Below are 19,285 nucleotides of genomic sequence, written 5' to 3'. Positions count from 1 at the left end.
CTTCAGGAGAGGTGGATGCAGCTAAACATACAGCAGAACATGGCTCCTGTGATCTGGGAACATCGGTGTTTAAAATTCTTGCTTGGGAATTGTTGATTAAGGCTGTTGCTAGGGCTAAATTCTGCTTTGTGACTGTCATTGCTTTGCAGGCCACTGAATCCCTTTTGGAATCATCTTTGGTGGAACTGATGTAAATGAAGATGCCAAACAGAAAGAAAAAAATACAGTGATGAGAAGAGTTCTTGAGGAAGCCAGGTAATAATTGTGAGAATCTCACCCATGTCAAACACTTAAACTATGTGGATGGAATTAATTGAAACCGAAAGACTGAAGGAATCCATTGTCAGGAAGGTTTACATCTTACCACTTAAAACCAATTTCATGTAACCTTTTCTTTCATTTGTTACATTTTTATTCTGCCACCATTAGTCATTGCTAACAGGTTATTGCACTTAAGTCTTTAACTACAGTTGATATTAGAGAAGCCTCTTTAGAAGGGTCTACATGGAGCGGGGCACAGTGAGGCACACCTGTGTTCCTAGGTACTTGGGAGGCTGAAGGAAGAGGATCACTTGAGCCCAGGAGTCCAAGGCTGTAGGGTGCTATGGGTGCACTCCAGCCTGGGTGATAGCGCAAGCCCTCTTCTCAAAAAAGAGGTGATCTGAATGTAGAAAACACAGAACACAGGCAAACTCTAGCCTTATCAGCCCACAAATTAGGATATAGTTTGCCTCAGGTTTGCCCAAGTTGACTGTGTTTGGCATGGCTCTTATCTATGTAGCTTTCTGAGATATATATATGCCATTTGCAAGAAGTGTCACAACCTGGGTTTCTAAATGGTGGCTCAGTCCTTTTCCTCGGATATGTCCCTCCAGCTGTCCCAGGAACCTCAGAGGTAGCTGCTGTGAGGACAGCGCTCTGTGCTCTGAGTGGTTCTTCTCAAAGGGGTCACTGTGATAATCCTGGAGGCTACCCTGCACATCTCCGATCCCAGACACCACCCACTGGCAGCACCCTCCAGGCACCACAGCTACCCAGTAGGTCTCCCTATAATTCTAGTGCCCCCAGGGTGGGGGAAATTACTATCCCCAGTTGAGAATTCCTTCCAGCACTGCACTTCCCAACTTTATCCATGTCAAGGTGGTGACAGAAGGTTCATGGGAAGCTGTTGTCCAGGACTGGCCCCTGCACTGGGCCCCAGCAGACCAGCCCAAGACAGAAAGGACTCATTCTTGCTGAGCACTGTGTAATCCAACTGAACTTTGAAATGGGGCAGTTTTCTTTTTTCTTTTATTTTCTCTTTTCTTTTCCCTTCCCTCCACTCTCCTCCCTTCCCCTTCCCTCCCTTCCCCTCCCCTCCCATCCCCTTTCCTCCCCTTCCCTCCCATCCCCTTCTTTTTTCTTGACAGTCTCACTCTGCTGCCAAGGCTAATGTGCAGTGGCAAGATCACGGCTCACTGCACCCTCTGTCTCCCAGGTTCAAGCGATTCTCATGCCTCAGTCTCCTGAGTTGCTGGAATTACAGGCACCTGCCACAACACTCAGCTAATTTTTGTATTTTTAGCAGAGACAGTGTTTTGCCATTTGGCCAGGCTGGTCTTAAACCCCTGGCCTCAAGTGATCCACCTTCCTCAGCCTCCCAAAATGCTGGGATTACAGGCGTGAGCCACTGTGCCCAGCCTGAAATGGGCCAGTTTTCTAAAAAGTGAGAGATTCCAGCCAACTTCAGTCATCAGAATAGGGAAGTCTCCTTTGCTTTAACCATATAGGGAAAGTAACTCTGAAATGCCCATCTGCTTTTTGTTTTCTGTGTCCAACTATAAAACACACCACCTCCGCTCAGCTCATCAGAACACTTATTCTGTTTCATACAATGAGGTGCTGCCTGATTCTAGAATTGCTAATAAAAGCCCATTATGAGCTTTGAACTAGATTTGTTGTCATTGTGCCTTTTCACAAGGCATACTTAGAAAATTATTGTATTTGTACAGTAATTTAAAGTGGGTTGAAAGGTTTGATTTAAAAAATCACTCCCATTTCTTTTTCTAACAAATGCAATAATAAGAAATAAAATAAAGATAAAAGTAGGCCAGGCAAGGTGGTGGCTCAGGCCTGTAATCCTAGCACTTTGGGAGGCCCAAGGAGGGTGTGTCATTTGCGGTTAGGAGTTTGAGACCAGCCTGGCCAATATGGTGAAACCCTGTCTCTATTAAAAATACAAAAATTAGCTAGGAGTGGTGGTAGGTGCTTGTAATTGGGGGTATTTGAGAGGCTGAGGCAGGAGAATCACTTAATCCCAGAGGTGGCCAGGCATCATGGCTCGTGCCTGTAATCCTAGCACTTTGGGAGGCTGAGGCAGGCAGATCACCTGAGGTCAGGAGTTTGAGACCAGCCTGGTCAACATGGTGAAACCCCATCTCTACTAAAAATACAAAAATTAGCCAGGCGTGATGGTGTGTGCCTGTAGTTCCAGCTACTGGGGAGGCTGAGGCAGGAGAATTGCTTGAATGTGGGAGGCAGAGCTTACAGTGAGCTGAGATCGTACCACTGCACTCCAGTCTGGGTGACAGAGCTAGACTCCATCCCAAAACAAAAAACAAAACAACAGAAAAAGAACCCGGGAGGTGGTGGTTACAGTGAGCCAAGATCTTGTCATTGCATTCCAGCCTGGGTGACAGAGTGAGACTGAGTCTCAAAAAGAAATTAATTAAAAAAATTTAAAAAATGATAAAAGCAATATGAATCTTCCATGATCATATAAAAATTATGAAAAAAGGAAATTAAATCAAAAGAACTAACAATACATGCATACAAAGAACTTTTCTGATAAGTTCTGAGGTGGTCAGTGGGCCTCCTCAGGGTTCCCCAGACAGGTGGAGGGTCCTGTGCAGTTTGTCCCTCCCACATGCTCACTGGCTGCTGCCATTAGAATGCCTCACCTGTGTCTAGAATAACCCTGAATTCAAAGTTGACAGATGACCCAACCAGTACTGTCTAACTCTCCCTTCAACTCTTTTAAATCTTTGAATCATTGTAAAAAACAAAACAAAGCAAAACCGGTAACTGATTTTAAGCCAATAAATCACCAGCCATCAATTTTCTGTGGCTCACCTCATGGCTGGGAAGATCTGGCCAGAGAACTGGGGACACTTCAAGACTTTATGTAGCTGGATCACCTTATTCCATACCAAGGACATTACTCAAAGTTCTGTCTGCAGCCTCCAGTTCCTTTTTTGGTAATGTAGGTGTCCGTCTCTCTTCTGAAAACCAGGGTTACTGGGAGGTATCACTGCATTTAGGCCCCTAGTCCTTCCTGTGGACCCTTGAACATACTGTTGTGGCAATGCAAGTGTGGACCCAGAAAACCTGAGACAGGCCTCAGTTACTGTTTGGAAAGTTGATTTTGCCAAGGTCAAAGATGCGTACCCGTGACACAGCCTCAGGAAGTCCTGATGACAGGAACCCAAGGTGGTCAGGGCACAGCTGGGTTTTATACATTTTAGGGAGACATGAGACACCAATCCGTATATGTAAGAAGCACATTGGTTTGGTCTGGAAAGCAAAGGTGGAAAGACTGAAAGCAGGGAGGGGACATTCAGAGCACAAGAGTGACAGACGAAAGCTTGCATTCTTTTGAATTTCTGATAAACCTTTCCAAAGGAGGCAGTCAGACAGACATTAATCTCAGTGAGCAAATGGATAACTTTGAATAGAATGGGAGGCAGGTTTGCCCTCAGCAATTCCCAGCTTGAATTTTCCCTTTAGCTTAGTGATTTGGGGGGCCCAAAATATTCTCCTTTCACACAACCTTACCATAATAGAGAGCACATGTGTGTGCATGCGTCTGTGTGTTGTAATAAAAAAAGGCATTAAAACACTTTGGGGTTACCTTGAAAGGGGATCTTTTATTACAGATTTTCTTATTGTTGTTCTTACATTCTGCAAATTCATTCCCTTTAGATTCTTGTAGTTGGTAATGCACTGCCTTATGGAAGGAAAATGATTCTGTTTACTAGAAACGACATTGAATGAATCCATCGTATAGTATTATCATTAGTATTATCCATTGCTTTGTTATTAAAGCAAACATTGATTTCTGTTTTGCGGGGGTTATTGATTGAGGTTAGTGGGCAGCAAAGCTGCATGAATCAGAGATTCCTTGTCCAATACAATATAGCACTCTTTTCTGTAAAAGAAAGTGTTGAGCTTGTCTAGCTTTATAATGAGTATTTCATTTTTAATCAAATGCTTTTAAACAGTTGTATTTTTCCTATAGAGTCTATTTTTGAAGTTTGTTTTAGTGTTGAAAAAATTTTTTCTATATTGTATAGTAGTATTTGAACTTACTTTAGTTTTAGCTTTTTGGCTTATAAATATTATAATGTAATAAGCACTTGAAAATTATATTATCAATGTCAAAATGAAGAGTATTTGAAACCTATGGAAATTGTTTGGTGGGGGATCATCCAGGTCCATATTAGAAAAAGAAATTGTTGGCCAGGTGCAGTGGCTCATGCCTGTGATCCCGGCACATTTGGAGGCCAAGACGGGGCAGATCACTGTGGTCAGGAGTTCAAGACCAGCCTGGCCAACATGGGGAAACTCCATCTTCACTGAAAATACAAAAATTAGCTGGGCATAATAGGGTACGCCTATAATCCCAGCTACTCAGGAGGCTGAGGCAGGAAAATCACTTGAACCTGGGAGGCAGAGGTTGCAGTGAGCTGAGATCCACTTCAACCTGGGTAACAAAGCAAGACTGTCTCCAAGAAAATAATAAAGTTAAATTAAATTAAAAAAAAACACATTTCTTATGAAAAACATAAAGCTACCATTTTTGCACTTTTAGTTGAACACTGCCATTTTCAAATAGATTTACTCACTTTCACTTGTGTGTGTGTGTTTTTTTTTTTGTCAAAAATATCTTTGGGCTTAAATATCTATGGCTTAACACTTATGAAACTCCCAATATTCAGCCATTTCATGCCTACAAAACAACAAATTCACCTCATTTAACCTATTGTGTTCTATATATTTCCTGTTTATGAGGCTATTTTTGAGGCGTTTCATTTAATACAAACTCTCTTTTATTCATTTGATTAACAATATTTTTCATTTTTCTTTTTTTGCCCAGGCTGGAGTACAGTGGCCTGATCTCAGCTCACTGCAACCTCTGCCTCCCAGGTTCAAGTGATTTTCCTGCCTCAGCCTCCTGAGTAGCTGGGATTATAGGCGTACACTATTATGCCCAGCTAATTTTTGTATTTTCAGTGAAGATGGAGTTTCCCCATGTTGGCCAGGCTGGTCTTGAACTCCTGACCACAGTGATCTGCCCATTTTGGCCTCTCAAAGTGCTGGGATTAGAGCTGTGAGCCTCTGCACCCCACTAATTGTTCAATTCTTGTTTCTCAGCTTCCCAGGAAAGGAAGGTTTATACACTCCCCTGAACTGCCCATTGTCAGGCAATTGTTTTTGTTTGTTTGGTTGGGTTTTTTTTGAGACCAAGTCTCACTCTGTCACCAGGCTGGAGTGCAATGGTGTGATCTTGGCTCACTGCAACCTCTGCCTCCCGGATTTAAGCAATTCTCCTGCCTTAGCCTCCTGGGTAGCTGGGACTACAGGCATGCACCACAACACCCAGCTACTTACTGTATTTTCAGTGGAGACAGGGTTTCACCATATTGGCCAGGATGGTCTTGACCTCTTGACCTCCTCAGCCTCCCAAAATACTGGGATTACAGGTGTGAGCCACCGTGCCCGGCTCAGGCAGTTGTTATTTAGCTCCTTTTCTTTCCTTTTTATCTTATTTTTGACAAGATGAAGTTTATTCCCCTAGATATAGTTTCCCTGCATCTCTTGTTTTCAGAGCAAATGGAGAGCTTCTCATAACTGAGGCCAGCATAACACCCTTGCTGGGTTTGAGCCTCCTTCCTGTCAGCACCACTTGGTGCTTGGACTATGAAAGAGGGCCTTGGTGCAAAGTCCAGCATGGTCTCCTCTCTATCCATCTTTCCTTACTGCTCCCTTCACTAGGGGACCTGGATGGAATGTGCCTTGACTGGTGACAGGGTTGTAGAGGGGGCAGAAAGGAAAGCTGGAGTCAGACACAGGCAGGGGAAGGGGAGTCTTCTGGAGGAAGAACCTGAGGAAGGCAGAACCCCAACAGAAGGCAGGTGGACTACAGAGAAACCACGCTGGATTGCACTGGCCACATTCGTGTCAGCATGTTGCACCCACACACACACGCACACACTCAACACACTCAGAAAGATACATGCATGCACACACACACACACAGAAAGACATGGAGACATCCAACACTCACACAGAAACACACACTGCCAGGTGGCCCCTGAGGCTGTGGGCTTCTGCTCTCTGCAGGAGGCTCCTCGGGGAGGGAGAAGTCCATCAGCACTGAGGCAGGCCATACCTGGAAATCCTGGCTGATACCGCTTTCAGGGACACGCACCCTCACACTGTCTGGGCAGGCTTGAAGCATCATGGGTGTCCTTGGAGATCGCCCTGGATATCCTTGAAGCCCTGCTGGACCTTTTCTCTGCCTAGTTCAGCCTGCCAGTCTCCAAAAATCGCGGGACCATGGCGACGATTCCCCAGGGATGGTGACATTGTCCAACACTGAGGCACTGCCACAGATGGCCACTGCTTTGCCAAGCCACTGAGACCATTCCTCACGCAACATTGGCGGTCACTGTAACACAAGCCCTGGCTCAGCGCTGGCGCTTGTGTCTTGCTGCTTGCGCATGCGCATTCGCGTGCCCGGCAGTTGGTGTTCTCATGCTGAGGCCATGCAGGTACATGGTGCAGGTGCTGCTGGGGCCCACCCCGGGAAAGGAGCCTGCCTGCCCTGAGGAGCGCAGGACCCCAACAGTCTTGACCTCAGTACTTACTTGAACCAATCATTGAATGGAAGGAGTCACACAACGGAAATTTATACTACATTATTACATTTGTATAAATTTCAAAGCAGGTAAAACTAAATTATGTACTTTAATGATACATTTTCACATACTAATACCATAATGCAAAGCAAGGAAAATATTACTGTAAATATCCTGACAGTGGTGTCTTAGAATGGGAGAAAAGGTGTTATAATTGGGTACAGCCATTGGCAAAGTTCTATTTTGTAACTTGGTGGTGAATTACAAGGATGTTTGATTTATTATAATTCTATTTACTATAAATTTACATTGTGCATTTATTTTTTTATATCATTATTTGTGTTTGTATATTTTACAATAAAAGGAGGATGGGACCACAGTTGTATTAGTCCATTCTCACACTGCTATAAAGAAGTACCTGAGACTCGGTAATTTATAAAGGAAAGAGGTTTCAGTGTCTCCTAGGTTTGCAAACTGTATGGGAAACATGACTGCACAGGTCTCAGGAAGCTTACAATCATGTTGGAAGGCAAAGGGGAAGCAGGCTTATTTTGCAGGGCAGGAGCAGGAGGAAGAGAAAGAACGGGAAGGTGCTATTCACTTTTAAACCACCAGATCATGTAAGAACTCACTATCACCAGGATAGCAACGGGGAAATCCACCCACATGATCCAATCACCAACCACCAGACCTTTCTTTTAACATTTCAGATTACCATTTGACATGAGATTTTGGCAGGGACACAAATCCAAACTGTATCAACAGTAAAATTCATTCCTATTTGCTTTAAGTGTAGAGTGTTACTGCAATATGAACTAGACTTACTAACTTCTTATCAGCATAGTAGTTCATACTCACTGCTCAGGGAGGAAATGACCTTATTGAGGGGAAAATATATAAAGTTTGTTTTGGCTGAAGAAGAGTCAACCTTCTTCCTTAGCAGAATGCATAAAATACTAGTATTCCATTTATGGTAATAGGTGGCATCAAGATAGTCAAACATTTTTTTCCCCATGAGTAGTGGTCACTTTTGCACTGAAACTAAAGCTGTAAAATAGGTCTTTGTTTAACATAAAGCTCACATGACTAGTCACTTTAATACCTTATATTCCTTGTAGTATTACTATATTCCAATTAATATATAATTCTCTCAGACATAAATCAAGACAATTGTGATATTCTTATTTACTTAGCCATTTAGTATATAGAATAAATTATAACTATATCATATTCATGTATGAATGACATGGTTGAAAATGCTTTTCACTTTTAGGTAGTATTGAATAACAAACACTAATTTACTAATAAATATCAAGCAGCAACTCTGTTATAGTTTATGCTGCTGGGAACTAGGAATATAAATATTAAAATGATGTGCTTTCTGTCCTTAATTTGATTAAAATATTTGTTTCTTATGAGTTAGACTTCTGAAATTTAGTAGTTTAGGTGTAGTTCACTCAACTGTCTCAACTTAATTAAAAGAGGTATATATACACACACACACACACACACACATACTTTCAAATATAATTTAAATGAACTGTGTGATTTTTTTTGCTACACTTACCTGGATTATATATTTCTTACTCAGTTATAGATGTCTTAAATGATGAGGTTTCTTCATTTACGTTAGTAAACGCAACAATTGTTCTTGTCGAATTCTAGTTATTTACTAGAATAATGTTATTGGAAATGTTCATGGATTTGAGAACATTTAGAAAAGTTGGCTGGAAGTAGGAGAGAAGGAGAGGATACATCCAGTTTTGGACCCATGGCCTTTCAGTGGCTGTGTGAAAGGCACTGCTTCAAAGCTGAACCCATGGTCTTCTCCAAATTGAGTAATAATTTAAACATACAGGACTGACTAAAACTCATCAAAAAGGGATTAATTAAGGATTTATTCCTTGGATCAGATTGTTCCACATGTGAGTGATAAATGATGGTATAGGTACATAAATTATGATTAAAGATATAAATGATATTATTCAGGAAGGATGTTTTGAAAGATAAGAGTCAAGTGCCTAAATGATATATCTGAAGACACTAATATTTAGGGAAATGGCAGTGGACAAGAAGTCTACCAAGAAAATGAGAGTGAGTGGTGTCATTACACCAAGGAAACCATGTTCAGAAGGGAGTGGTTAGTTAGCAATATCAAATCCTACAAGTAAAATAAAGTAAGAATACCCATGAGAATTTGGAAACAAGGCATTCATTGATGACCTTGACAAGAACAGTTTTGAGAACTCCTGGCAGTGTTTTTCAGATTGCAACAGGTTGAAGAATGCATCATAAGTGTAGGAAGAATAGAACAATGACTCTAAGTCACTTTTTCAAGATGTTTGTCTATGCTAGAGGTAGATAAGATGATGCTAAAAGAGTGACTTGAGGAAAAGAGTGTTGTTTTGCTTTTGTGATTGGAAAGACATAAGTGTATTTACACAATATTCCTAAAAAAGCTAGTAAACATAATAATCTGAAAAAAGTGGAAGAATGATGGGTAAGAAAGGAAGAAGGAGAATCCAAAGCACAGATAGAAGGATTGGCCTCATATTGAAGGAATAATACCTCTACATTTATGATTGGATGCAGTGGACCTTATCTCCATTTGTTTGTAGTGCTTGGATGATAATTTCCATTTCTTTGTGAAGAGATAATGATCTGAGAGTCAGAAGGTGACTAGCATAGAGAGAAATGGTCGTGAAAATCCTTTCTTCCAATAATGGAAAAGAGAGCTAGAGAAATAAGAATGAATTGATCCAATCTTGAAATGTTTGCAGGAATGTGTGATGTAAAAGTAAAATTAAGCAAGGAATTTACAGCAAGAGGAGGGGCTAAAGTGGTGGGGCAGGGAATCTAGATCAGTCAGAAGTTGAATAGATTATGGCTGATAGCCATAATAGACAAACAAATTGGAGGATTGAGGGATTAAAGGTCTTGGTCAGTTTGGAGAATTACAATGACAATAAAACCTGGACAGTTAAGAAGTTGTTGCCAGCGAGTGGAATTTAAGATTTTAGAGGAAGATCATCTCTAGGTGATAAGAAGCTTCAAGTTTATACATGGCAACTGATCCTAAGAATAGAAGATTAGCAGATCTATCATATTGGCCTGTACATTCCTCAACCTACCATCTTTGTCTCTATGCATTTGTTGATCCCATTTATCTTCACTTATAACATCTGATCATTATCTGGATAATCAAAGTAAATATACCCAAAGTTCATAAGGCAACAGAAAATCTACTTCATTCAAGACTTGTCTCAATATGTCAGCCCACTGGGGTTATTTCCTACCATAATGCATGCTGTTAAATGTGTTTCTTCCTCGCTGGTCACTTGAGTTACCATGGTATGCCGCAAAAGCTACATTTCCCACTATCCTGCTGTTTGTGCCACTGTACCCTTGTTTATGCTTGTGCCTGTCTTGGAAGCCTCTCATGTTTTCCTCCTCTATCTAACTCAATTATGTTTCTGAGTTAGGTGCTCTCTCTTTTGTTCTTATCACTCCCTATGTATACACCTATTTCAGCACTTAGTCCATTATGTTCACATTAAACTTTTCATATTTTACTTTTTACAAGCCTCTACACTTCTTAAAACTGATTTTTTATTTTATTTATCTCAGTGTCAAACACTATGCCTGGTATAGATCAGATATTCAATATGTCCTTCTGGAGGCAAACTAAAGTAAAATCTTGTTTATTCATTTAATGGCTATGTGGCCCAGACAAGTTATAGCTACTCTTCCCTCTGTCTTCATCTCAAATGTTGGGGAAAACATCTCACAGAGTTATTGAGGAGTTAGGTGAGACACCTAATGAGAGGAAGTACCCAATATAATGTCTGGCAGATAGAAGACTGAAATGAATACTTGCCAGCTTAATTTTCATCCAATTTGTGCCATCCTTGTATTTTTTAATTGATAAGGAATGTATGCATTGCTATTTGATGTGGGTTTTTTTTTTCATAAGAATGGCTTACTGACTCAACTAGATGTTAAAGTATCTGGAGGGTAAGGATTACATATTGTATTGGCTTATATATCTCAATATCTCACATTATCTAGCATATATTATGAATATGGATAAGTATCTACTCAGCAGATGAATATTAAACATTGTCAATCAAATGAACTACATTCATAGTTTCTGTTTGATGTCACAGCTCTGAAACAAATAAGGAAGGATGATTAATATTTTATTCCTTGAAGAAGGGCAGAGTTTTATATAAATATATGTATATTCAGTGACACAATTCAACCACAACCAACCACTAACTGAATGGGGGCTGAAAGCGCTAATTAAAATTTCTATACCATAAACAAAATGCTTTTTGACTGCAGTTAAACTGCATACAGTTTGGCTGGTACAGGAAAATTCTGATCTGGGCTACTTACTACATAAGCAGACAAGAGAAGATATCCTATCTGCAGATGCAGATATAATGCTTGATTCATTAAACCTCTCTTCTCTTTGTTCATAAGAATGACCCAGCATCATGCAGGCATAACATTCAGCTGCACATTGTATTGAAAATTGAAATGGACAAAAGCCTTGAAATTGATGACCTATCCCAATTAGTGTCACTTTCTCACATAAATATATATGATTTTCATTAAAAAGTATATTCTCAATTTACTTAGTGATTTCTTAATGATGATAGCAAAGTCTATTTCCTAAACTGTATGGTAGAAAGATTTATAAACATCCTATTATATGGAAAGAAATTGAAGCAAAAGGATCATCACAGAATAACTTAATAGTGAGTGCATAGAAATATACCTGTTCCTCAGATCTAGCCATTCAGAAAGAAGCCAGGCACAACCCTCACTCATCAAGTCCACTCCTTAATTCTGACAATTTAATACAGTACTAATCAGAAAGTTTTGAATAATATGTATGTCACAACCCCAGAATGGAGAACTGATTTGACTTGTCTATTTGTTTGTACATACTTTGAATTTTGTAAAATGACAAAATACAACTTGAAAATAAAACATTTGATTGCATGTATTCATATGTACTCTTTATGTCTTTTTATAAACCTTCATCTATATTTTAGGCAATTTTTCTTGGATTTCTAACAAATACTGAGATCAGTTTGCCTCTCCATTTACCCTTTTATAATGTTCGTGACACAGTCCTGCATAATTTGACACCTTGGAACTTTAAACAGACTCAGAATCTTTTAGACCTTCTAGCCATCATCAATTCACATAGCGTGCAGTAAATCTAGCTCAAAATAAACAACACAGATGGAATGGAAGCTTATAGTACAATAGCAGCATCCACAGATTGACAGAGCTAGTTAGGTTGCCAGATGCACAGAATGTTCTTCTATCTACTTGTTCTTTGTAACTGGACTTGATGGAGTACATTAGTATCAAACTCCTTGCTGCTTTCCACATGCACATGCACAGAAACTCACCCTCATAAACACCCACATTCCTGTACTCTATGTGAATGGCACCATCTGCTCATGGCTTTACATGTGCTACCTAACAAACTATCCTACTGTGCTTGGTCTCACCAACTGCTTCCCCTGGAAACAGGTGACAACACTTTTTATCTTGTTCCCCCTTGGCATTATAAAATAAGGCTCTTCACAACTCCATAAGCATGTATTTTACCTGCATTTTTTAAAATTTCTGTTCTCTATTTTATTTACTGATTTCCTAGAGAATGGCAATAACGATTTTTATATCTTTCCCAAATTGAGATTTTCCTATGGAACTTCATATACTATGATTGTTTCTTCTAAGTTTTACATCAAAGCCATATATATATAAAAGCAGTGGGTCCTGGGATCATTTTCCTCTTTACATACTATTTTGTAGAGTACTACATACCTATTTGCAAAATGGGGGCGTAAAAAATGTGAGAATGCAATAGATGCAAAAGCCTTCATTCCTTTTCACTATTTTTTTCTATATAATTTTATTGGAAATAATGACCATGCTGGAACTGTTGAGATGGAGGTTGATGGTGATGGTTGGTGGGGGGCGTTGTATAAACATGAAATACTTTTATATGCATGTGTCTTGCCTGTAGGAGAAAGCCCATGTGTTATTCTTTTCCCAAATGCAGAATTTTTGCCTTGACCTCTTTGCCATCTCATGTGAGATCTAAATGTGTAGAAAGATATTAAAAGGATAATCCCTTTTTAACTGGCAAAATTAGATTGTAATATCTTTTCAAAGCAATACATTCACTTGAACTAGGAGTATGAAATGTCATAAGGAGGATAGATGGAATGAAATTATTGAAAGATAACCCAGGTTTGGGCTGTCCCAAATATCCCTTCCTGACCCTTTTCCACATCTTGCACCTGTCTTTATGACAATCTCTCCAGCAGGTCTACAGAAATTATATTTACCTTCTGGTAACTAGGTAACATAATCTCCTGGAGGCTAGCTAATTGCAGCCCATCATAATGTCCACATACGGTAAGTGTTAAAGTTTTCATTTCTTTCAAGTTATTATGGATCAATGGAGAGGGTATTGATTTGATTCATTAACAGATTTCCAGTCTGTTCCAAGATTAATGATTACATGTATGTCACTTACATCCTTAACAAGTTATACTGTATAATCTGTTTTAACTGCTTTGTACATTGTGTATCTTTCTCAGCTGAAAGGTGTATTACCACTTCATGATTTAACAAATCTTTCTCCTCCTCTTCCTAAAACAATGAAGCTGATCTGATGGAACATATGAAAGCAGGACAAAAATGAACTGCAAAAGCTTTCTGCAGAATCTTCCAAGAACCATAGCAGTTTATTTTAGTCAGATAAATACTAGGCAATTCATCCACATTTGAAATATTCATAAGTATGGAGCAGAGGGTTGATCCTTCCTCTTGGTATTTTACACCACCTTCCTTATGTAGGAGGCACTTTATTTTTTAATCTTGATCTTTTGAATATACATATAATGAAATTCTTCTTAGAAAAGCAGGAGCAATATACATGTATCTTAATCACTGTGATTCTTACAACAGAAACCAGATAAATCTTAACTGCTCTGTAACCAAACAAATAATATAATTAAAAATACAATAACCATGTGATACTGTTTACAATGACAGTAAGTCAAACTCAGTAGGTATGCTTTTTATATCTATAATGGATAGGCAGGAGGAGAGAGAGAGAGACTCATTGTCTGGATTCTCTAGCAAGGACTCCATCTACCAATTTGAAGATGACACATTAATTTTGACAAGACAGAAGACATTTATGTATTCTAGCACCTCTATTTTCTTTTTTCCTCTTACTACTGCCACCAAGCCTACTTGCCTCCATACATTTAGGCAAATAAAGTTTTTACTGTATTCTGAACTAGAATTATTGAACCTAGGGACTGTCTATACATGCTTTCTTTGAAGAAAAAGCATTTCTTCTTGTTCATAGTACTATAGATTCTATAGCAGAAATTACATTTTAAAGAATGTAATTGCTTTTACTATCCCCTTGTATTTTGAATAAGCAAAACACCAGACTCTGGAAACTCCAAGATTCTGACAGGGACTCAGAAGCCAAACAAATTATCAGGAGATAATTCAGTTATACAATCCATTAAATAAAACAATAGAGCCTGCAGCTGAGCTATTAAAAAGAGTAGAGCAATTTTTATTTCAATAGCTACATTTCATTTCCTCTTCTGAGTGACTGCTAACAAATGGCCACTGAAAGGACTGGATAAAAAGCAGGCATCAGATGCAGGATCCATGAGTTAAACAACATTATTAGACAGAATTTCATAAAATCTAGTTGCTTTTTTGCTACTAGAAATCATGTCCTTTTGTCAACTTGTGGTCACTTCAGCACTTCTGCTGATATAATTTGCTCCAGCTGCAGAGAATAGCTGGCCTGCAAATCAAGAACCAGAACGAGGACAGGAAGGAATAACTCAATGGCTTGGATAATGTGCAAATCACTACACTTCTTCCTATCAGTCTACTAGTTTTTTCAGAATATTTGGAAGAGGAAAGATTTATCTTTAGCAAAACAGCCAATCAGCCTCCTTCTGAAGAACTGGTTTTTTTGATTATCTTCTCCTGAAGCCTAACCCTCCCTGCAGTAATGCTTTATAATCATGACATTATGCAATTTTTTAAACTTCTATTTCCCACCATAGAGTAGCAATTCAAACACCTAATATTAAATAGCTACTGCTTTTGTTAACTGCTCCCTAAAAAACATCCCTTAGATTTAAAAATACTCCTGAGCATTCCTGTTTATTATTCTTGCATTTCAAATGCATCTATGTGGCCTGGAATGTACACATTTACAAAATAATACATATCACTCTGTCAAGAAATGGCTTTATAGCCTCAATTATGGAGGCAATATGGTTCCAATCAAATATGAAATATAATACTACCTATTGATTTAAGCATAAGTTAAAATGGTAGAGGCTTAACTAGTCATTCAGCATTGAACTTAACCCTGATTAGAAACTCTACTGATTTACATTGAAATCAATTAGAACTGGATCCCAACCATTTAAAATTCAGCCATAATTGAATACTCAATAATCACTTCATATATAATGCAGGTGAGCTGATAGTCTCTTCTCTTGACATGGCAATTTTCCAGGGCCAGGTGCAATCATAACTTCAACCTCATTATGTAACCTGTCACCTTCTAAAATTCATTGCTGCACTAAGTACCAAACCCAAATCTATGGTTGGAATATTTCCCTTCTCTTTTCTGTGTAAATTCACCTGGAAAATTTTGTGATTATACAACATGTTTTTAGATACCATTGTTTTAGAAAAAGACAAAGGTAATGAATGTGCCACATACTTGTAGCACCAACTTCATTTACCTTTTCACAGAATTGTGCAGTGAGATGGAGATTACTCCCATACCCCTTTCTGTTCCTCTTTTGTTACATGTTGCTGAACTGAATTTGCCAAAACTCATAATTCTGTTAACTCCTTAGATCAGAATGGAAGTTATAACATTTTATGAAATGTATGTGGGTAATTTTTACCCATCCAAAAGTCTTTAAAAGTTTGCTTCTGCTAGATGTAGACTAGTGAACCTCATGGGCTGTAGCCTAGAGAAACAAGTTTTAATTTCTGAATGGCAGGACAGCTGATCTTTCACATGTTTTATATATATAATATACACACTTTTATTATTGCTCATTTGTTGGTGGGTGGCAAAATTGTGGTTTATTTAAAATAGAATCTAATTTATGTGATATTGACTAAAAAATCTACAATATTTAATTGTTATATCAAGCAACTGTCTTTGTTCAAATAAATAAGAAACAACTTGAATGACTTGCAAGAGGTTTTTACCTCTCTGAGAAAGAAAAACGTCATGGTACAAAATAAGTGGGTTTTGAAAGCTGAATTTTAACATCTCTGATCACACTTTTCTAATTCTGCCCATAACTGGTCTCATTAGAGGTAAGGCTAAATACAAAAAGTAGGTGAAAGTTGAGAGGCTTAAAACTGGTGAAGTCACCCTTGAATGGGAATGAGTTATTTTATGGGTCTATATTCATATCTCAGAATAAGCCATTCTTTTATCATCATTAAGTCAAAAATAGTTGTAGCAGTGAACAAAATGTGTGGGGCATGTTTAAAATGACAGTACACACAGACATGCTTTAAGGTTACCAAACTGCTATTGGATACAGCTAATGTGCAGCATCAGCTAAGATTCCTGATTAGTATTATGACTGCTTAAAAGAAAAATGTACCAGACTAAACAAAGAAAGAAAAACAAAATAAAAAATAAAATCTAGCTAAGCCATCTTTTCACTTTTATTTCATCAGAGAGAAACATTTAACACATTTATTTTGATAAGCAGTCAGAAAGTGCTAATTAAGTTCTTGTCAATAAAACCTCTGTCTTCTCACCATGGCTCATAAATTTCAACATTTAGAATATGCTAACACAGCTTAGTAACTTCATCATTTTGACATAAAACATCACAATATTAGTACAAAGTGTTTAGATCAAATTGCTTTTATGGCCTCTAAAGAGAGACCTTTGTGTCAACATCTCTTGTCAAGAGAAACATAATTCCCTGTGTCAGATTATCACTCTACTTTATATCTAAATCCAGAGAATAGCTAGTGTGGGAGCTTAATAAGTGGTTAAAAATCTGTTTCTGAAGTACTGTTTCCACTAAAGAATATTTTAAGAAAGGTCCTACCCTGCAATTATTTTTACATTTTTTTCTAGGATGAGAAAATAATAAACATGGACAGTTAACCCCTAGACAAAGTTTTAGCATCCAACTTACCTGACAAGATTTTCCTTGTCTCCAGGTCCACTGCAAAGTTGCATAACAGTTCTTCAATCTTCAGCCTTGGGCTTCTTTTGCAACACAGACTGCCTTTGTCTTCTCTCTCTAGGAACTCTTTCTAGCCATACAAGGGATAATAAAATGAAACATAACAATTCAAAATCAGGATATACAGGAACAATTTTAAGCAAAAACATTTCTCAAAATTAACACTGTGTAAAGTGCTTAATTTATTCCAACCTCATGTTTTTCTTCCTCAAGAGAGAAGCTGTGTTTTCCTCTGCTGGTTCTCTGAAGAAAAAATATACACATATCTAATGTTTATTCAATGATAAAAATAAATTTCCTCTGTTCAACATTCTTGCTTAAGTTAGGTCCTTGAAAACTTAGCTATTTCTCAGGTTAAAGCAATTCTCCTGCTTCAGCTTCCCCAGTAGCTGAAATTATAGGCACATGGCAACACGCCTGGCTCATTTTTGAATTTTTAGTAGAGATGGGGTTTCATCATATTGACCAGACTGGTCTCAAACTTCTGACAAGTGATCCACCTGCCTCCACCTCCCAAAGTGTTGGGATTAAAGGCATGACCCAGCACTCCCAGCCTGAACACATTTTAACATTTAGTTTTTGAGATTAACTTGAAGTACTCTAAGACTATGCGCTGATGAAACTAGAAGAGGCACAGCCTCAGCTCCATGCAGGACAGATGCACAAAAGCATAATCTCCGTGGGATGTCTTTCTGGAGCATCAATATTATTGCAGATTCGGAAGAAGCAAATTTAAATAATTCCCAATTTAAGACACTGGAAATTTAAGAGAAAACTGGAAAGTCATCTGCCTTTAATAACTGTCAATCATCTGTGCCTAAGTCAGACATTCTCCAACAAAATAAAAGGAACTCTGAGGAGAAACTATTTTTCATTCTTCTAAGTAATTAAAATTAGAAATCACAGAAAGTCGGTAGAAAGCTCTGCCCTGCCAGTCTCTTAAATCACAGTATGGCCTTGGAATGGTTTTATTTGTATTTTTTGGAGGGGTTTGTTGACATATTGGGTATAAAAAGTGGGGGGATTTGAACAATTTTTGGAATTTTTTAGCTATCAGTTGGTGATTTACTTTGCACTTCATTTAATTTTTCTGTCCCCTCTCCAACTTGGACTCCATCACTCCACAGGTCTCCAAGACTCTTCATTTTCTTTAAGCTTTTTCACTCTTTTATTCAGAATGGACAGTTTCTATTGCTCTGTCTTCTGTTTCTAATCTTTGAATAAGCTCAAAAGTATTTTTAAAAATTTCTTATCTTCTTGTTTCATAATTTCCATTTTTTTGCTGATGTTCCACATCTCTTAATTCATTGTTAGAATATTTTCCTTTACTCCCATGAACAGATTTACAATAGCTGCCTTTAAACATCCTGAATTACTCTTCAAAGGTACACAACAGAATTGGGAGTCTCTATAATGATTCTTAAAGTTTTAGCACACAACTTAAAAATTGATGAGACATGTAAAGAAACACAAAATTGTAAAGTAATCCATACACAATTTAAAAAGCAGGCAGTAGAAGTGGCCCATGATTGGTCCCCATTTCCACACCCTCCCATACTGCACTACTGCCAGGCCACCAGGGGTGAGGGATGTGCACAGAACAGCACTGGAACCTGAACCGGGCTCTGGACTCTGATGAGGAGGTGTGGGAGTTGTGGCTCAGGGACCTTCTGCCCCAACATTCTCTGACAACAGACAGACAAACAGAGGCCCTGTATAGAACAAAAATGCTTGGCCACTTAGGAGCTGCCTGATGAGGGAGGGGCCCAATTTCCCTCTCCTACCAAGGGCACTAGCAGAGGGAAAGGCTGAGTCCAGCTCAGCCTGCAGCTCATGCAGCTTTGCAGTCATGCAGCTCTACAGCTTCAGCACTCAGGGAGCAGAGACTGGTGGCTGCTCTGAAGCCTCCACCACTCAGAAGTAAGATGGGCCTGATGCCCCGGCTCACAAGGCATGGGGAGGACTGTGCAGCTCACACAGGAGGAGGCTTGCTGAGATGGAAGGGCTGAGTCCAGGGCTCTCTCCTCCCAAGACTCAGGATCCTGGCCCCTGACCTGCCTGCCCCAG

At 38.9% G+C, this 19,285-nt stretch overlaps 2 long non-coding RNA genes across 2 annotated transcripts in view; one reads left to right on the top strand and one right to left on the bottom strand.

Annotated features, from left to right (window-relative positions):
- The window catches only part of LOC135272000 (uncharacterized), a 33,491-nt gene extending 28,946 nt beyond the window's left edge, over window positions 1–4,545 (top strand). The window contains exon 6 of the long non-coding RNA XR_010340122.1: window positions 150–4,545. This is a non-coding gene — a long non-coding RNA (uncharacterized LOC135272000). The remainder of the gene's footprint in view (window positions 1–149) is intronic.
- A 9,112-nt stretch (window positions 4,546–13,657) lies between these two features.
- LOC135271999 (uncharacterized) lies at window positions 13,658–17,542 on the bottom strand. Its single transcript, XR_010340120.1, has 3 exons — window positions 17,411–17,542; window positions 17,168–17,288; window positions 13,658–14,769 (listed from the first exon to the last, which is right to left on the bottom strand). It is a non-coding gene; the product is annotated as an uncharacterized LOC135271999 (long non-coding RNA).
- Window positions 17,543–19,285: the final 1,743 nt, after the last annotated feature.

Source organism: Aotus nancymaae, unplaced genomic scaffold (assembly GCF_030222135.1).
Source record: "Aotus nancymaae isolate 86718 unplaced genomic scaffold, 86718_ANA_hifiasm-v0.15.2.pri h1tg000102l, whole genome shotgun sequence".
Classification (NCBI taxonomy): domain Eukaryota; kingdom Metazoa; phylum Chordata; class Mammalia; order Primates; family Aotidae; genus Aotus; species Aotus nancymaae.
Note: the sequence above shows the minus strand (reverse complement) of the source record. Positions and strands in the feature narration are given on the sequence as shown.